Below are 19,224 nucleotides of genomic sequence, written 5' to 3'. Positions count from 1 at the left end.
GGTGGACAGGTTTCAGTGAAGCTTCTAGACTAAGACAGACAAGGAAGAGGGGCCTGCTAGTCCACTTCCAAAAATTACTGAAAGAAAACCTTATGGATCACAAGAGAACACTGACTGACTAATGTGTTTTGGACACACTATCAGGGGACAATTGCTAGAGGAAGACATCATATTTGATGAAATAGAGGGACATGGAAGATCCTTATTGAGGCACATTGACCTAATCGCTGCAACAATGGACTTCAACATTCAGGAATGTGTGACGATGGTGCAAGGTCAGACAGCACTCCATTCCATTTCATATAAGGTCTCCGTGGATCACAGTAGACTTGATGGCACTCTCTATATGTTTGTCTTCAGTGACTTCCCAGAGGGCTGCTCTGCCTGGCAGCCTCTATTCTTCATGCTTCCAAATGGGGAGCACAACAGGTCCATAGTCACTGATATTCCCCTCAATCCCCAGGTCAAGTAAGGAGGCATGAAACTAACTATGTTGTTCTCTTTGCCTTGTCTCTCTTCCTTTTCCCCTCCTCCAACAGGGCTAGAGGGGGTAAATACTTACCTTGCAGTCTAGAAGAGAATTTCTTCCACACCAAAATCTTCTCCTTCCTCAAAAGGCACATACATGCTTTTCTCCTTGTTTTGAATTAAAATGGCAGATGGGATGGTAGGAAAGAAAATGAACTAGTCTAACAGAATGGCCAAACAGATTTACCTTCCACATAAGAATGCAAATAACTCCTCAATCTTGTTATAGAGTCATGATATGATGAGCTCCATCAAAGCAGAGTAGAACACCACGGAGGTCAGACCAGAAATACCATATTGAGTTGATTTTGTGTGAGAGATTCTACTTGCTAATTATACTATTCATAACAGACAGATGGCAGGTATAGAAGCCCAGACTTAAAATGTCTTTATCTAATTGCCTGCCTAAATATATATTTGCAATATGGTCCTCAAAGGGAATACTTTCTTTACCTTAAATTCCATTTCTTTTTCCACTTTTTTATGTAATTTTATTGAAGTATCATTGATGTACAATAACCATAGTGTGTTTTGCTCTTTGAGGTTTTTAAAAAGAATCATTTTATTGGGGGCTCCTACAACTCTTATCACAATCTATACATACATCCACTGCGTACATTTGTTGCCATCATCATTCTCAAAACATTTGCTTTCAACTTGAGCCCTTGGTAGTAGCTCCTCATTTCCCCTCCTTCCCCCTTCCCCTCCCTCATGGACCCTTGATAATTTATAAATTATTATTCTGTCCTATCTTACACTGTCCGACATCTACCTTCACCCACTTTTTTGTTGTCCCTCCCTCATGGAGGAGGTTATATGTAGATCCTTGTAATCATATCCCTCTTTCTACCCCACCTTTCCTCCATCCTCCTGTTATTGCTACTCTCAGCACTGGTCCTGAAGGGTTCATCTGTCCTGGTTTCCCTGTGTTTCCAGTTCCTATATGGACCAGTGTATATTCTCTGGTCTAGCCAGGTTTGTAAGGTAGAATTGGCATCATGATAGTGGGCGCGGTAGCATTTAGGAATGAGAGGAAAGTTATATGTTTCATCGTTGCTACACTGCATCCTGACTGGCTCATCTCCTCCCAGAGACCCTTCTGTAAGGGGTTGTCCAGTTGCCTACAGATAGATCTTGGATCCCCTAACTGTACCCCGCCTCATTCACAATGATATGATTTTTTTGTTCTTTGATGCCTGATACCTGATCCCTTCTACATCTTGTGATCACACAGGCTGGTGTGCTTCTTTCATGTGTGCTTTATTGCTTCTAAGCTAGATGGCCACTTGTGAACCTTCTAGTTTTTAAAACCCTAGACTCTTTATCTTTTGATAGCTAGGCTCCATAAGCTTTCTTCACCTCATTTGTTTATACACCCACTTTTTGTCTTGAGTGATTGTGTCGGGAAGGTGACCATCATGGAATACCAGTTCCTTAAATTCCATATCTATAGGCTTAAGTCTTACCCACAGGAAACCTATTTTTATTTTATCCCTGGAACAAAGTCTTGCAATAATTTTCTCTTTTTGGGTAAGTCCATCCTCAATCACTTATCCTTTAACATTTACAAGAATTTATCTGTAACCAACCCCATTTACATAGTCTCATTCATGCTATTTCCACAATAATTGCTAATAACCCTATTTTTTAGAATCGGCAGAAAGCATCAGCATCAATATCCCATTGCCACTGAGTTGATTTCAACTCATGGGTACCCTATAGGACAGAATAGTATTGCCTCATAGGTTTCCAAGGCTGACAAAAAATCTCTATTGTGAGTTGGGTGAAGGTTTACAGAATACATCCGTTTTCCATTTGACGGTTCACACATATTTTGCTTCATGATATTGACTGCAATCTGCTCAACGTAATATCACTTATCGCACTTCCTCCTTGTATTTCCTGTTTCCATTCCCCCTTCTTTCCTGACCCTTCTGAACTTTATCTTTGAATAAATTATATCCTTTTGATTCAAAGAGTTGATTAGTGTTACTTTTTACCTTATAGATCTACCTATTGTTTGGCTGAAGATTGAGCCAAGGGAGTGAGTTCAGTTCCAGATCTGAAGGTGCCTAAGGACAACAGTCTTGTGGGTTCCAAGAATCTCTCTCTGAGCAATACCACTGAACATTTAAAATAAGTTTAAACTTTGTTGCACATATTTCTCCTATTCTATCCCAAAATTCCAAAGCAAACTCATTATCATTGTGTTGAAGCTGACTCATAGAGACCCTACAAGATAGAATAGAACTTCACCCTTTGATTTTCCAAGGCTTAAATCTTTACCAGAGCAGACAAACTCATATTTCTCACATGGACCAACTGATAGGTTAGAACCACTTTCTTTGCGGTTAGGAGATCAATGAGGAGTCCACTCTGCCATTAGAGCTCGTTAAGAATGCGATCCAGGATCCCCTAATGCTATCCCTCTCAGATCAGTTGGTAGTGGTAATAAATGTAAATCTTAAGGAGGTCAGACTGCCACATCGTAACTCTTCCTTGGGGAAGATGGTGGGTTTGAACTGCTGATTGATTAGCCCTTAAGTGCTTAATTACTGCCTCACCAGGGTTCTCCTTAACATCAGAACAGTGGACACTTATTGGTTTATCTTACTGGTCTCTGTTCCCTAAAAATTGCACTTCATCCACAGGGTTTTCTTCCACAACACACAGCTGCTAGTGTTTTTGGTTTGTTTTTCCACATGACTTCACCTTCCTGGTCAAAGCTGATTTGTCCAGGGCTAAACACACAATGAAAACATAGCCATATTTGCACACTACAAAATTTGAAGTGAGACAGCAAGCTATTTGTTGAGTTTTTTGAATGACTGAAGTCTAAAAGGAAGTGTTATGATACAGGAAACAGTGAGTTTTGATGTCCAGGATCTATGCTGGGGACCCAGTTGGCACTCCGAGTGACTATTCAAAGGGATGGTATGAATTCTCCTCTTCCATGACCTACACATATAATAGATATAACCACTAAGTCCATGATTTGACAAATGTCTTGTGTGATTGAGTTTGGGTTCCCCATAGGATTAGATCCTGAGACAAAGGTTTTAATTAAGCCATTTTCTGGGGAGATATCAATAAGGAAATGGGAAATAGAAAAGGGAAAGAAGGCAGCCAATGAAAAGTACATTATCAAACAATTTAAAATTGTGAGCAACTGAAGGTTAATCTTACTGGAGACACTGTAGAAAATCCACTAGTTATTCTGCCCAGAATGTGAGGGAGTGTGGCTATTTGTCCAACAACTCCTATGGGTCATTGGTTAAGGGTTACTCCAGGAAGCAAGAATTAACTCCACAACCTCCTAAGCCATGCATGCTCAGGTACAGTGGTCTACAGAAACTAGAGAAAGCAAGAAGAGAGATGTGCTGGGCATTCGGAATTAGGCTAGCATGCCAAGTTGTCAGACATGTCAGGTTCTTGAACTATCATAACTTGAAAGTCATCATGATCCTGTGAGATATACCACTGGTATTTCAAACACAAGCATAGTTACCCGTGGTGGAAAATTTTCAGAAAAGCTTACAAGCTAAATAGACTAGAAAGAATAACCTGCCAATCTACATCTGAAAAAAAATAGTGGTGTTTGTGGAGCACATTGATAGCAGTGGAATATTGTTTCATATAGTGCAGGATGATGAACCCCTCAAGTTGGAAGACACTCAAAATATAATTGGGGAAGAGCTGTCTCCTCAAAGTAGAGTTGACCTTAGTGATATAAAGTTTTCAGGACCTATATTTGTTGATGTGGCAATGACTCAAAATGAGAAGAAACAGCAGTACTGCAATAACCACTAATAAGAAGATGGGATGCATGAAATATAGATCTAGAAAAATTGGAAGCCATGAAAAAATGGAACACATAAAGATCAAACACTCTAGGTGTTATTGAACTGAAATAGACTGGTATTGGCCATTTTGAATGTCACAATAATATGGTTTACATACCAGAGTAACAAATTTGAAAGGAATGGATGACTTTCATGTTAAAAAAGAGAATGTTTCAACATCGATTCCAATGTTCACCATTGTTAGGTGTAGGATATATTACACCTACAAGGATGAATAATTAATAAAGTTATTATTCAAATTTACACACCAACCACTAATGCTAACAATAAAGCCATTGAGGATTTTTACCAACCTTTTCAGTCTGAAATTGATGAAACATGCAATCAAGATTACTGATGACTTGAATGCAAAAATTGGAAACTAAGGAGGAGGATCACTAGTTAGAAAATATGGCCATGGGGATGGAAGCCACATGGGAGATCTCATGATAGAATTTTCCAATAAGGATGGCTTATTGATTGAACATTTATTTTTCAGGGATGTAAACAGTAACCATAGACATGGATTATGTATATTGGATAGAAATACACAGGAATTAAATCAACTATATCTGTTGAAATAATCTACTATACATACTCGAGTATAACCCAAGGCAACTAATTTTACCCCCCCAAAGCTGGGGTGCTTTTTCAGCATAAAAAATGTGCTGAAAAATCTCGGCTTATACTCAAGTATTTACGGTATAAAGAAGTTCAATATCATCAGTCACGAGACTGGAGACGAACTGTGGAACAAACCATCAATGGCAAATTCAACTCGAATTCCAACAAAATTAAAACAAGTCCCCAAGAGTCAAAGTATGAATTTGAGTATATCTCATCTAAATTAGAGGCTACTTCAAGAAGAAAGTTGACACATTGAACACAAATCACCTGAGATGATACGAGTTCTGCAATAATATCAAGAACATCATAAATAAAGAAATTCAAAGATAATTAAAAAGATAGAAACTAAAGAAAAGACAAAACGGATGTCACCTTGAATGTGGAGTAGCTGAAGCCAATGAAAGAAATGATGAAGTACGAAAAAGAGAGAAATATAGAAATAATTGATGAAGTAAAGACGCTGAATAAAGAAGCTGAACATAAAATTTCAAAGGGGAATTCAAAAAGATGGAATAAAGAATTATATTAAAAGGTGCAAAGACCTGGAATTAGGACAGCAAAAATGAAAAGCGTGTGCATTTCACTAGCTGAAAAAATTGAAGAGAAATTCAAAATACAGAATTACACAGATAGCATCAAAAGAAGATGAAAGGGATTCACTGACCACATGAAGCCCAGGCTCCACAGCGCTGAGTCCAGAAGACCAAGGTAGCATAGGGTTCTCACTGCAGATTGCTCTGAAAGTGCTCACAGTAGTAGGCCCTGGATCAACTGGGGAAAATGTAGAACTCAAAATAAGAAGACTAACCTTAGGATATGATAGGCACTAGTGGAATTCCCATTTGACACCTGACCTCACCTCCATGGCTCAACTTTCAGCCCCCAAATAGGAGACCTATACTGTCAACGATGTACAATTCAGAGCCCAGCATTTGTCAGGGAGTTACTCAGAAGGCAGGAAGGCATGGGAACGAAAGACCAATGGAAACGGCAAACAAAGGGAGGGAATAGGAAAAGTAGTATTGCATTGTAGGTATTGCAATCAATATCATAAAACATAGCATGAATTGTAAAGAAAATCAATTTACTCTGTAGATTTTCCCTCACATCACAATCAAAACAGTGTAAAAAGAAAATAAGTCATATGAACGAGTACACTGGTAGATCTTGCTGTAGACCAATTTCCAGTGTTAAAAGATGTCACTTTGAGGAATAAGGCACAGCTGAGCCCTAGTGGTATAGTGGTTACAAACATAATGCGTCAGAACCAACCCGGTTGGGTTGCTCAACACAAGATCAGCAGTTCTGCTCCCATACAAAGTTCCAGTATTGGAAACCCACAGGGATATCTCTCCCCTGTCCTATAGAGTTGCTAAGGGTTGGAATCAACTTGATGGCAGTGAACTGGATGTAATCCAGGCTGACTAGAGACACAAATCAAGTGACACTCATATATGTGCAATAAATAGTTTTTAATCAAGAAGTCATTATAGTATTTCTATTTCAAGGAAATATCCCAGGCCAGTCCAACTCAAGTCCATAAGTCCAACACTAGCCCATAAGTTCCTTTCCAACTTACGCAGTTACATGCAATGATGCAGAATGCAGGGATGTCAAAGGCCAGTGATTGCAATGTCGTGTGGACCCAAGGTCGATGGAAGCATGGCAAGACTCTGGCAGCTCTCAACGTGGGCAGGAAGCAGTCAGGTGAATGCAAAAAGAAGGGGAGGTTCCCAGGGCCCTCCTTATGAGAAGGCCATGGCCACAAAGAGGCACCATCAGACTATGGTGTGATTGACAGATTGGATACCAACCTTACACTTTTACATATCTTCAAACTGACACAAAATTATATAACTATCATACTATGGCATTTTCAATCACCTCATATGTACTTGAAAATGGACAATAATTATGAAAGATAAAATAAAAGTTGATGTCTTTGAATTATGATGCTGGTGAAGAATATTGAATATTCCATGGACTTTCAGAAGAAGGAACAAATCTTTCTTGGCGGAAGTAGAGCCAGAATGCTTCCTAGACGTGAGAATGGCAAGACTTCATATCACATACTTTGGACATGTTAACAGCTGAGCATAGTCCCTAGAGAAGGATATCATACTTGGTAAAGTGGAGTGGTGAAAAAAAGAAGAAGGTCCTCAATGGGATGAATTGGCATACTGGCTGCAAAAATGGTCTCCAACATTAACTGTGAGGAAACAGGCTGTGGGTGCTATGAGTTAGAGCCAAATTAACAGTGTCTAACAATGACAACTCCCCTCCCGTGCCCCATCTGTCAATTTGCTGCACTGTGGTAGCTTGTGCTTTGCTGTGATGCTGGGAGTTAGTCCACTAGTACTTCAAATACCAGGCAGGGTCACCCACGGTGAACAGATTTCAACACAGCTTCCAGACTAAGAACTGACAGGACGACAAAACAATCAGTCCACTTCTGAGGGATTCACCATTGAAAACTTTATGCATAGCAGTAAAATATTGTCTGATATAATGCCAGAAAATGAGCCCCTCAGATTGCAAAACAATCAAAATATCACCGAGAAAGAGAGCTTCCTCAAAGTAGAGTCCACCTTAATGATAACTCAAAACCTCACAACAGGAGCTGTAGATAACATCATAATAAATGGAGAAAATATTGAAGTTATCAAGGATTTCGTCTTGCTTAGATTCACAACTAATGCTCATGGAAACAACAATCTAAAAACCAAATAACATATTGCATTAGGCAAATCTACTGCACATAACCACTTTAAAGTACTGAAGATCAAGAATTTCACTTAGGATTACGTTGCGCCTGGCCCAAGGCATGGCATTTTCCGCCACACCTTATGCATGTGAAATTTGAACATTGAATGAGAACGACTGAAGGAGAACTGGTGCATTTGAATTAAGGTACTGACAAAAAATACTGAAAGTACCATGGGTGGAGAGAAGAACAAACAAATCTGTCTGAGAAGAAGTGCAGCTAAATGTTCCTTGGCAGATAGGATGGCGAGACTTCATCTCATGTACTTTGCAGATGTTATCAGGACAGACCAGTCCCTGGAGGACATCATACACATTACAGTGGAGGGGTTGCAAAAAGAGGAAGACACCCGATCAAATGGATCGAGACAATTCCTACAACAATGGACTCAAACATAACAAAATTTTTGAGTATGGGGCAGGACCAGGCAATGTTTCATTCTGTTGTGTAGGCATTATTATGAGACAGAACTGACTTGAAGGCATCTAGCAACAAAGTGTACTAAAGCTTCTGGCACCTTCATTTGCTAATGGATTATAATTCAAAATGAGAAAAATCATTGCAACCATTCATTAATAATCAGAACATGAGACGTGCAAAATAAGAATCTAGGAAAATTGGAAATCATAAAAAAACGGAATCTGACCTATAAAGATCAATATCCTAGGCATTGGTGAGTTGAAATAGTCCCTTTGAATCTTAAAATGATAAGAATGACTATGCTGACAATGACAAATTCAAAAGAATGTCTCTTTCATCCTCAAAAAGAGCATTTTTAGATCTATCTTGAAGTGCAATGCTGCCTGTGACAGAATAATATCTATCTTCATACACAAGGAAGGCCGGTTAATAGAACCATTATTCAAATTTTCTCACAAACCACTAAAGCCAATGAAGAATTGTACCAACTTCTTTAGTCTGAAATTGACCACACATGTACTGAAAATGCATTAATAATTGCTGACAATTGGAATGCACACATGGAAACAAAAAGGAAGGAAGAGTAATTAGAAACTATGGCTTTGGGGATCGAAAAGAAGCTGAAGACTGCATGAAAGAATTCTGCAAGAGCAATAACTTCCTCATTGCAAACACCTTTATTCAACAACAGGAGCGGCATATATACATGTGGAAAACACAGGAATGGAATTGATTAAATCTGTGGGAAGACATGATAGAGAAGCTCAATATCATTGAGACAAAACAAGACCGGGGGCCAACTATGTAAAAGACTATCAATTACTAATATGCAAGTTCAAGTCAAACCTGAAGAAAATTAAAATAAGAACGCAAAAGAGCCCAAATACAGCCTATATTATATCTGTGGTCGGCTGGGGTTTCTAGAGAAACAAACCAGTGATACTGATACATGTAGAAGAAGGAAATTTATATCAATAAAGAATTTTACATTAAGAAGTCCACACAACAAGAAACCCCAGTCCAACTCCAGCCCATAAATCAGATGCAAACTAGAGGCCCTTCCAGACTCCTGAAGCTGTTGGAGGAATAGCCCAAGAAACAGGAAAACCACAGGTTGGTGGAGGCAGAGTTGGGAGAATCCAAAGTCAACAGGCAGTTGGCAGGCCACAGACAGCTCTTAGGGTCAGCAGGTCTCATGGTGATTGCCATCCCAAGAAGCCAGACGTAGGGTCCAGGGTCATTTCATCAGGAAGAAAAAGAGTGAGCCCATTCTCCGCAGTCTACTTATAGCTATGAAATAGGTCATACCTCCAAGGAGAGTGTGACCTGCACCTTCTGAAGATCCTGGTCAAGCTAAATTGACACCAAACCTTACTATCACAATATCTCACCTGAATTTAGAGCCTATCTCAAGAATGGTTCGGACATATTGAACATTAATGATCAGCTACCAGAAGACTTGTGAAATAGCATCAAGGTCATCAATCTTTTTTTTTTTGTCATGTCACCTGTGGCTATTTATTTATTTATCATAAATCATTTTATTGGGGGCTCCTCAAAAAGATCATTAATAATACAGGAAAGAAAGAAAATACTACAGTGGATATCAGAGGAGACTGTGAAACTTGCTCTTGAACCTAAAGCAGTTAAAGCAAATGGAAGAAATGATGAAATAAAAGAGTTGAACAGAAAAATTTGAAAGGCCAGCTTGAGAAGATAAAGTAAAGAATTATATTGTAACGTGTAAAGACCTGGAATTAGGAAAGCAAAAGGAATGAGTACGGTCAGCATATCATAAATTGAAAGAACAGAAGAAAAAATCCAAGCCTCGGATTGCAATGTTCAAGGATTATTTATCAAACTATTGAATGATGTAGGGAGAATCCAAAGAATATGGACGGAGTGTACAGAGTCTCTGTTCCCAAGAATTAGTTGAGGTTCTACTAGTTCAAAAGGCCAAGAGGAAGTTGAAGCTGCAATGTAAGCATTAGTGAAAAGCAAGGAAGGGATAGGAATGGAAATATTTCAACACGCTCATGCAGTGATAGTCCATGTCAAGAAATTTGGAAGATAGCTATCTGGCCAACCAACTGGAAGTGATTAATATTTGTGTCCATTCTAAAGAAATATGACGCAACAAAATTTGCAAATTAATTTAAAATAACATTAATATGACATGCAAGTACAATTTTATTGACGATACCTTTCAAAGTAGTTATAGCAATATGTCAACAGGAAGCTGCCAGAAATCCAGGCTGTATTAAAAGAGGGCATGAGGCAAGGTATATCAATGCTGGTTTCAGATGGACCTTGGCTGAAAACAGAGGATACAAGGAAAATGCTTACTTATGTACTATTGACTATGCAGAGGATTTTACTGTGTATCATAACAAACTTTGGGTAGCATATGAATACATATGAGAACAATGGGAATTCCCGTACATTTAATTGTGCTCCTGTGGTACCTGTACACAAACCAACAGGATTGGTTCGAATAGAACAAGTGGAAAGTGCGTGGTTTAAAATCAGGAGAGTGTGTGTTGTGGGTATATCCTTTCACCATATGTGTTAGACAGGGTTCTCTAGAGAAACAAAACCAGGACATTTATGATTTGATAGATAGATAGAACACGAAGGAATATAACAGCTAATTAGTCCACATAGCAGTACAGAGGACTCAGTTTAACTCACTTCCATGCAACAGTAAATATGGCAGTACAGCCAGGCAGCAAACTGCAGAACTAGGTAAGGCAGCCACACACTGGTCTGATCACCAGAGAGCAACTGAGAGATAGGTGTGGCTTGCTGAGCCATTTATCTCTTTGCCCACGAATCAAACTGCGAACTTATTAATCCCACATGTTCTTATTGGCCAGGTTGGCACTATAAACCTACCTATCTATCACACTATACTTATTCAAATAATCTGAGAAGCTGCTCTGTATGAAGAAGTTGAGGCATCTGGATTGGAGGAAGAATCATTAACAACCTGTATTATGCAGATGACCCAATCTTGCTGGCTGAAAGTCAATAGGCCTTGAAGTACTTACTGATAAAGCTCATATAGTACACCTTCAGTATGAATTAGTCTTCAACACTAAGAATACAAATGTCTTCTCAACTTGACAAATATAAACACACAACATCATTACAAATAGAGAAATGTAGCTAAACCCTATTTTACTTGGACCCACAATCAATACTCACAGAAGCAGCAGTCAATAAATCAACGTATTTCATTGGAAAAATCTGTTGTAAAAGACCTCTTTAAAATGTGAAAGAGCAAATGTTTTACTCTGGGGATTAGCAAATTATGCCTGCTATAAGCCTTGATATTTTTAATCACCTTAGATGCATGTGAAAGGAGTCTTAATTTCAGTGTCTGGTATGGGTTGAATGACTAACATCAAGGTTGGTGGTTCAACCCACTTGCTGCTCCACAGAAGAAAGAGGAAGCTATTTGACCCTGTAAAGATTTACAGCCTTGGAAACCCTAGATGGTCACTATGAATAAGAATAGACTTGATGGTAATGTTTGACATATGCATGTGAAAGATGGAACATAAATAAGGAAGACTGAAGAAAATATGATGCCTTTAAAATATGATGTTGCAAATAATATTGAATATACCATGAATGCCCAGCAGAACAAAGAGGTCTATCCCGGAAGAAGTACAGCCAGAATGTATTTTAGAAGTGAGGATGGTAAAACTCCATTTCATATACTTTGAACATGGTATCAGGAGAAATTAGTCCCTAGAAAAGGACAAAATACTTGGTAGAGCATCGTCAAAAAACAGGTAAGCCCTGAATGAGATGGATCAACACAGTGGCTGTAACAATAGGCTAAAATATGACCATTGTGAGGATGTCACAGGACTAGAAAGGCTTTTATTCTATTGTGCATAGGGTCACTATAAGTGGCAGTGCGTGAGTTTTTGTTGATTAACAACACTGGGATATGAGCAATGTCCCCATGGCATATGCTAAACTGTCACCATGCTGGACACAGTTGATCTTTGTGGCTTTAGAGGGTAATTATTTAGAGGGTTATGATTCCACTGAATTTTTTTCTGTGTATTCAAACTATTCCATCCTAAGATTCCACAGATCTATCCAAACCAAGCTCACTGCCATTGAATCAATGCTAACTCATATCGACCCTACAGGACATGGGTAAAATTGTACCTGTGAAGTTCTGAGACTGTACCTCTTTACAGAGTAGAGTCCCATCTTTCTCCCGAAGAGCAGCCGGTGATTTCAAATTACCGACCGTGCAATTAGCAGCCCAATGTGTAACCAAGAACTATTCAGGGAAGCTAGAGGGAGAGCATGAAAAGAAATGAGTAGTTGAGGTGGTTGGATGCACATCCATCCCTTTGTTCTACTCTCTATGACTTTTTCTGAGTTCATTCAAAATGTAAATTAAGACACAAAATAGAATTCTATCCAACCCTGCTATATGCCTAAACAGTATCCATTTTTCTCATTCTTACTACTAATAGAAGCTCAATTTTGTTTAGGGTGATAATGTACCTACTTAAATCGCTCACTCCTAGACTCCCTTGCAGCTATGCATAAGCATTTGACCCAGTTTGGGCCAAATATGTGTAGGTGAAAGATACTGAGTAGGACTCCCAAGAAAGTTTTTGTTGTTGTTTAAGGCAAAACACTTGTCTGGCATAACCCATTTCATTTTTGTCCTTGGCTCTTCTGCTGTCATGCTCCCTAGTCAGAATATTGAAAGATGAGAGAGTCACATAGGTTACATGAGTTTGGCAGACCAAAAAGCATGCATTCTCCTATATCCAAGATGAGTCCCTGAGCAAATACGCCAGACCTAGGCTACCTATTTCAAGACTTACTATTGTATAAGACAAACCCCTGTGTGGTGCAAAGGGTTAACACAATTCACTGCTAAGACAAAGATGCCTTGGAAGAAAAACCTGGCAATCTACATTTAAAAATTCAGCCCTTGAAAACCTCATGGGGCACAGTTCTACCCTGAATCATATGGGGTAACTGTAAATCAGAATCAATTCAGTGGCAACTGGTTTGGTATTTTTGGTGTTAATATAAGAAAAATTAAGCTTTTGTGATTAGACCACTAGAGTCGGTTTGTTTTTTCCCATGTAGCCAGATGCAATTTGGACTGATAGAGAAATAATTAAAAGAATGTAGAGTTAAGTAAGCGTAATGATTATGGAACTAATCATTTAGCAATGGACTGCTAACCACAAGGTCAGTAGTTCAAATGCACCAGTTGCTCAGGGGGAGAAAAGTGAAGCTCTCTGCTTCTGTAAAGATTTATAGTTTTGGAAGCCCTATATGGGGTTGCTATAAGTTGTAATCAACTTGATAGCATTGTATTTGTTTGAGTTTGGTGACTAGTATGTAAGCTTTGAGGGGGTAGTAATAGGTACTTTGAATACTATTCTTAGCACTATAGGTATTATGTCTTTTGCAAATGGATAAACGAACAAATGCGATATTCATTTTGTGTTTTCTGTAGTTTGCCTTATTCTTCCAAGAAGATTGCTCAAGTGTTAAGACCCAGTCTTCTCTGGCATACTTGAATAAAAGAATAACTGATAGACACAGACTTGAACCCTGGCCTGTGTGATCTTGGGTGTGTCACTGTTTTTCAATCCATTTCTCATCTGTGAACTGGGGATTACACACGTAGCCCACAGGGTTGTTTTGGAGATTCAGAGGAATGTGTGTGTCTTGGATTGAGTGCCCTTGCATGCCGAGCTTATTCCTCAGGCCTGGGTGCAGGGAGTCTATTTGAGATCTGATGGCAGGGAGTGGGAATAGGAAAGCAGACGCAAGACTGAGTTAGGGGGAGAAGCAATCACAATGGGAACGGGGTGTTGAGGCTTTTAATGTAGGATACAGGAGCTTGATTCCCCCAGGACTTCTGAGCAACATGGGTTCTGTCCTAGAATTGTCTACCAGAAACAGGAGGCTGGGCTCTTCTTCGCCTGTAGTGGTGTTGAGCATTCCTCCTAGTAAGGTGACCTCTCCTACCTTCCTGGGTTTGGCTTTCCATGCCTTTGAAAAGGCTTCGAGGCAGAAGGACATGGAGAGCTGCGTGCTGCACAGTTGTGATAAGACACCATTTCAGCAGGAGCCTGCACTTACATAGAGCCGTTCGCCACTGCTATGATGGATATCAGGAGGAGCCCTGGAAGTGCAGTGGTTACAAGTTGGTTTGCTAACTTCAAGGTCAGCAGTTCAAAACTACTAGCTCCAAGGAAGAAAGATGGGGTTTTCTACTCCAATAAAGAGTTGTAGTGTTTGAAACTCGCAGGGGGCAATTGTACACTGCCCCACAGGATCGCTATGAGTCGGTATTGACTGGAAGGCAGTGAGATGGTGTCAGAGATGGGTCAAAGGAATGTGGCATGGCAACCCTAAGAATCTGCTACAGAACCATAAAGTGCCTGGGATAGATGAGTTTATTGTGCTTGACCTTTTAAAATCATCAAACGGGCAACAGTTAGAAAGACAAACATACCAAGTGTCATTGGAGATCCGGGGAAAGCAGAGAAACACTGCTAATGATGCAGGTTTGCTGCACAGCAATCTGGCAGAGCTTAGTGAAAGCCCATTGAATGGACCCTGGGACCTAGTGAGCCCCTCCTGGGCGTACAACCAAAGAAGCGCAATCACTGAGTTGACTTTCATTCCTCATGACCCTATCAAACAAAGCTGAATGGTCCCATGATGCTTTCAAGGCTTCTATTGGGAAGTAGACAGCCATGCCTTTATCCCACAGTGTGTGGAAGACGGCTTCAAACTACTGACCTTTGGGTTAGCAGCCAAGCACTTAATATCTCCCCCATCAAAGCTCTCTCCTGGATGTATAAAAACAAACAGAACCCCAGTTGATTCTTCCTCATTAGCAACCCTACAAGGCACAGTAGAATTGCTGCTATAGGTTTACAAAACTAAATTCTTACGACAGCAGACAGCCTCTCTTTGCTCCATGGAATAGCTGGTGGGTTGGAACTGCTCACCTTGGGGTTAGCAGCCCAACGCATAATTCCTGGGTATATAGGCCAAGCTATTTATCCAATTCACAGGGCCCTTGGGGCATTTTTACAAGAATGGTCACCACGCTGATACCTGCAGTAGAGAAGAGTTGGAGCCGAATTGGATGCCAATCAACAGACAACTGAAGAAGGAAACAAAAGAAAGATGATGATTGCTCATGACCAAGTGGCACGCAGCAGCACATGCAATTGATATGCAGCATGGCAATAACTCTTAATGACATTGCAAGGAGTTGAAAAGGTCAGAAACTGAATGAGATTTATATTGCAGTACCATTCATGGAAGCTGAAAGCCCATTCACCAAGCAGCATGGTCTAGTGCACATGGCAGCATGGTCTAGTGCACATGGCTGTATGCCTATAAGGACACACACACACACCAAGCACCCAGCAGGGGGTACTAGTCTGAAGAGGGGAATGGAAGTGATGTGAATGTGGAAAAGGAGGGACAAAACACAAGCAGGGCCTGACATTGATCAGGGTTCACGGTGTGCTATAAAGTAGGCATGATTAATCACTTCCCTGTACCAGAAGGCTGAGCTAGATTTTTAAAGCAAATCGAGTGCCTGGAACACAATGGTTGTTAGCTGCTGTTGAGTCAGCCTCCAGTCCAACTCACTGTGACAACCAGCTCCCAGTGACTCCATGGGCAATATTCTCCCTGGTCCTGCACCATCTCTTTGGTTGTGCATCAGATTGTGATTCACAGGGGTTTTCGTTAATTGGTTTTCAGAAGTAGAATACCAGGCTCTTCTTCATCGCTCATCTTAGTCTGGACACATCACAGAAACAGGTTCAGTCTCATAGCCGCACCCAACCAAGCTTCCCCATTTCAGTATCATAGCAACACAGAAATCAGTTCAGTACCACAGCAATAACCAAGCATCCCCCTGACAAATGAGTGTTGGATGCACATGAGTTGCATTGTCTTGGACTCAAACCCAGATCTCCCACATGGAAAAGGAGAATTCTACAACTGAACCACAATTTACCCTCAGAATATAATAAGTATCCAGTAAATGGTTATTAAGAATGTGGCTGCCAGGAAAATCCACCAATTTCCTGCCAAGGCTTAACACTAATATCTTCCCACACACACTAGAAGGCTGCAGAGGAATGACTTTCTCCATGCCAGCCCTGGTATCTAGACAAGGGACCCTAACACTGAACCACTGAGCCCCAGCAGGCTGGGGAGCAATGTCAAATTGGATGAGGGACAATCCTGGTTGAGTTAGTTCCCCTAAGCTCGTAGGGCAGTTTAGCATGTCCACAGCTGTGTTCAGAATAGCCATGCGATTACCACCGAGAGAAATTCTACATGCTTTCACACCCCATGCTAGTCGTTGCAGCCATCGTTGAGTACAGTTCATGCTCATCACTATCTAGAACTCACGGTGACGCTGTGGGTGAGCCATTGGGCAGGTAACCTCAAGGTTGGCAGTTCAAAGGCACCAGTTGTTCTCTGAGAGGAAGGTGAGATGATCTGCTCCTGTCAAGATTTAGCCTGAGGAATTTTATATAGGGTCACAGTGAGTCAGGATCAACTCAATGGTGTGGGTTTGGTTTATTAGACCCACCATCAGATCATATTTAATGGATTTATTAACATGTATATTAGCCACAAATCCAATGTCTTTTATTTTTATCACTGCATTTCAATACAATTTGTGCCTTTGTGATTCTGTATTTCATTGGAGGTATTTGGAAATATTATTCTGGGGAGTGGGCAGGTGTTCCATAGCCAATCCTAAATGCCAAAAGGATCCATGGGGTTGCAATGGTTAAGACCCTCTAATAGAGTTTATCAAAGAGCCCTGGAGGCACAATGGTTAAGTGCTCATCTGCTATCCAAAAGGTTGAAGGTTTGAACCCACCAGTGGCTCTGTTCTTGGAAGAAAAACCAGGCAACTCATTCTTGTAAAGATTACAGCATAGAAAAGCCTAGAGCAGTGGTTCTCAAACTTCCTAATGCCACAACACTTTCATACAGTTCCTCATGTTGTGGTGACCTCCACAACCATAAAAATATTCTCATTGCTGCTTCATAACTGTAATTTTGTTACAGTCACCCTGTGCAAGGGTCCCACAGGTTGAGAACCATTGGTCTAGAGAGCTCGGCACTGATGCATTGAGTCACTATGAGTTGGACTGGACTAGAAGGTTCCTAACAAAAACGCCAACAATCATTTTTTACCATGACCTTGTTAACTCAAAAAGATTAATAAGCAAATTCACAAATGAGGACATCCAGTTGCCCCTCCAAACTGGAGAAGCATGAGTTAAATGGTGACCCTGACCCCACGGTGTCCTCCAGCTGGTGCCATGCTGCCTTTATTCCTTCTGCCTCTCAGTTCTGTGGAGAAGAAGGGGAAAGGGAGGGAAAGAAAAAGAAAGAAATGAAAAGATAATTTTCCCAGCTTCTTCACATCACTGAATTGAACTTTACTTTTAATAAAAGTATTATGAAATGGAAATGGTGCTTTCACTATTTTGCTTTCAGGTGATATTCAGAGACATGGTGCTGGTAATTATTTGAGCCGGGGAGGTTAGTGTGCAGATTTTCTGAATATGGTTGAGCCACATGCCCCCTTCCAGGCCTAGCATTTCCCTGGGCTATGAGAAGTTATAGACAGTCTACCCTCTTCTTCCTCCGACTTCGCTGCAAACCATGGACACACTGGTTCTGACTTGACCTGGCTCCAGTACAGAAAAAAATATCCTCCTTGCATAATTGTAGTGCTTGATTTGGAAGGCACCCAGATACAAATCTCTCTTCTGGTGGCATAATGGGTTATGTGTTGGGCTATTAACTGCAAGGTCAGCAGTTGGAATTCACCAGTCGCTCCTATGGAGAAGATGAGGCTTTCTTCTCCCATAAAGAGTTATAGCCTTAGATGAGTATAAAAACTCAAAATGCATTGGCAGAGATTCCACAGAGAATAAGCCTCCATTAAATCCCCTGGGACCATTCACCAGGGGTGGGATTAAACCCTGCTCACCGTCAGTACATCAGAAAGTGTATTGTTGCAGATATGATTAGGTTAAAAATTAACATCTTATCATTTGTCTTTACTCTTAAAACGTTTTTCATTTGTTCTTTTTTTAATTTTCTGCTTTCCTTTTTATTGAAAAATTAACTAATGTCACTAAACAAGTAGAGAATTTGTTAAATGAAAATCTAATCGGTTATGTAAACTTTCACTGAAAACATAACACAATTTTATTTTTACAAAGAGTTATAGCCTTGGAAACCCAGGAGGCCGCAGTATTTTCTCTCGATAGGATTGTTATGCACCCAATGGCAATGAATGTTGTTGGATTTTGTTTCTTTATTGTTTTCTGTAGCTATGGTGGGGTATAGGGGTTATGTGTTGGGCTGCTAAACGCAATGTCTGAAATGGCAAATTTGAAATCCCCAGCCACTCCAAGGGAGAAAGATGAGGCTTTCTACTCCCCTAAAGAGTTCCAGTCTCAGAGCAGCCAGTCCACAAAGAGAACAACATGGCTGGCCCCACTGTGAGACATGATGCCCCTCAGTGACCAAGGGTGATACAGGGGACAGCACTGGAGACACAGTGTGCGAATTGCACCTAACCTGATTCCACCACACCGAGGCAAAGTGTGGTGGAGTGCAGTGGAACAGCAAGGGAATGGAGTGGCAAGGTCCCCAGGGAATGCTGAAAGTGGACTTTGGGGCCAGGTTGTGGTGTCTCAACAGACTGGATTGGAAAACACTCCTAAGGTCCAACAAATGATCCTTGAACTAACTACAAGGTCTTCTTTCTTGATGTGTTTTGTTTTGTTCTTTGTCAGTGGTTTGTTTTTGTTGTTTTGTTGTCTGGTTGTAAACTGTTGCTTTGTTTTCCTCTGTCTTGTTTTCGTGCATGTTAGTGTCTCCACAGGTCTGTCTAAATAAGAGAGGCTGGATGAACTATCTGGAGGAAAAACAACAGGACTGAGAGTTCCGGGGGCACTTGGGATAGGG

The sequence above is a fragment of the Tenrec ecaudatus genome, chromosome 18 (assembly GCF_050624435.1).
Source record: "Tenrec ecaudatus isolate mTenEca1 chromosome 18, mTenEca1.hap1, whole genome shotgun sequence".
Classification (NCBI taxonomy): domain Eukaryota; kingdom Metazoa; phylum Chordata; class Mammalia; order Afrosoricida; family Tenrecidae; genus Tenrec; species Tenrec ecaudatus.
This window is presented reverse-complemented; position numbering follows the sequence as displayed.